The 1,921-nt window shown below is 45.5% G+C and overlaps 1 pseudogene; it reads right to left on the bottom strand.

The window, feature by feature from the left end:
• Nucleotides 1-332: 332 nt before the first annotated feature.
• Nucleotides 333-1,670, bottom strand: LOC105517384 (annotated as a pseudogene).
• Between the last annotated feature and the right edge of the window lie 251 nt (nt 1,671-1,921).

Here is a 1,921-nt window from a genome sequence, read left to right as displayed (position 1 = left end):
AGAGCTTGCCTTTATTGAAGTGATATGTTCATGTAATTCCAGCACCTTCACAATTTAATGAACCAAATTTACTGTACTTCACTTCTACAAACCTAGATGAAACATGAAAAAGAAACCATACAGTATAAATTACAACTTCAGGAAAAGCTCCTGCGTTATTTTTCCAAATATTTTTTCCCATGTAAAATCAATGTCCAATAGTTCCTGGTATGTGGGAAGATAATATTTGTTAAAGTCACAATGAAGCCTTATTGATGGAAAATCGGCTATATAAACAGCACAAGTGGAGAAAAGGTTTAATCTCCAAACCTATTAGACATGATAAGGTAAGATCAGTAACGGCCACCTTGCAGGATTACAGGAGGTCTCATTCCCTTTGGAGGTCGAGGAAGCCCACCCTGGAAAGGGGGCACCATTGCCAGTCCCTGCCCATATGGGGGGATAGCACCAGGAAGGTATCCTGGCATGCCTGGATGATGACCACCATACTGACCATGAGGTGGCATTGGGGGTCTCACTCCTTGTTGCTGTGGGATGCCTGGCTATGGTGGCATCATATCTCTAATTGGTCCAACTGGTGGATTGCTGATGGGGGCCTCTCCTTGCGGAGGAAGATTATGTTGCTATCTGGGTAACTGTGCCCTTCTCTCTTCCAGATATATACCCTCATCTGGATGGATCAACTTACTGGTTGCATTGGCTGTTGTAAGTGTAGTAGGCTTACTTGTTACTGAAGCTGCTGGTTTAGCTGCAGTACTATTTGTTGTACCATGGTTGAATCTGTAGATTGTGTATAAGCAGGGAATGTAGGCTTTGGGGTGCTGTAGCTGTTTCAGGGGTACTATTTAAGGGTTTGAAATCTGTACCAACAAGTCCTTGGACAGCTGCCTGAGCCTGTCCAGCACTGGGGAAAAGAGGCTTAGTAACTGGAAGCTGTGGTGCAGGTACAGTTGCTGTTGGTGCAGGTGGTCTGTTAAGACCCAGCCTGTGCTTGGGTCACTGGAGGAACTCTAGGATGTGGAATGGGGTTGGGGGTATGGAGGGGACACCTGGTGACATTCCAGGCATCAGAGGTGGTATTCCTGGTCCAGGTGGTATATTCCACCCATTGGCATCATTATGTTTTCACCAAAAAATGACTGGGTGCATTTTCTTTGATGATGCAATCCAGGTGGCATGCCTGGCATAACTGGTGGCATTTCTGGAATCAGAGGAGGAACACCTGGCATTAATGGAGTTATGCCTGGAGGCATTCCTGGTGCTCCTGTTACTGGCGACAGTCCTGGCTGTGCCACTGCAGGAATATAACCTTGTTGAAGTTGAACAGGTTGTGGTTGAAATGAAGTTGAGGCTGCAGAGTCGTAATCATCATATTCATCAGAATCATCTTGTTCCTTCTTTTTTTGGCTTTCTTATGTTTTCTCTTCAAGAAGTCATCGTCTTTCATCCGTGTCTTTTTCTGGAATACCTTCCATACCATATATTTCCAGTTCTATGTCTGTTATCCCAGGTATTGCATTTGGTACAGCATCTATTATTTCTTTATGCACCTGCATGCAATTAATAGCTAAGCCAGGTCCTGGATACAATTTCTTGTGACACATATGACATTTAAAATGCTTTGCTTTTTGGTGTTGTATAAGGGTCTTCTCATCATCAAAGTCTCTATTACAATACTAGCACTGTAGCAGGACGAGCCGCAGACAAAACTCCTCAGACACCGAGTTAAAGAAGGAAGGGGTTTATTCGGCCGGGGGCATCGGCAAGACTCCTGTCTCAAGAGCCGAGCATACCCACCTGCCCCCCTCCCCCCGGAAGTGAGCAATTCCTGTCCTTTTTAAGGGCTTACAACTCTAAGGGGGTGTGTGTGAGAGGGTCGTGATTGATTGAGCAAGCAGGGGGTACGTGACTGGGGGCTGCA

The sequence above is a fragment of the Colobus angolensis genome, unplaced genomic scaffold (assembly GCF_000951035.1).
Source record: "Colobus angolensis palliatus isolate OR3802 unplaced genomic scaffold, Cang.pa_1.0 Scaffold30, whole genome shotgun sequence".
In the NCBI taxonomy this organism is placed as follows: Eukaryota; Metazoa; Chordata; class Mammalia; order Primates; family Cercopithecidae; genus Colobus; species Colobus angolensis.
Note: the sequence above shows the minus strand (reverse complement) of the source record. Positions and strands in the feature narration are given on the sequence as shown.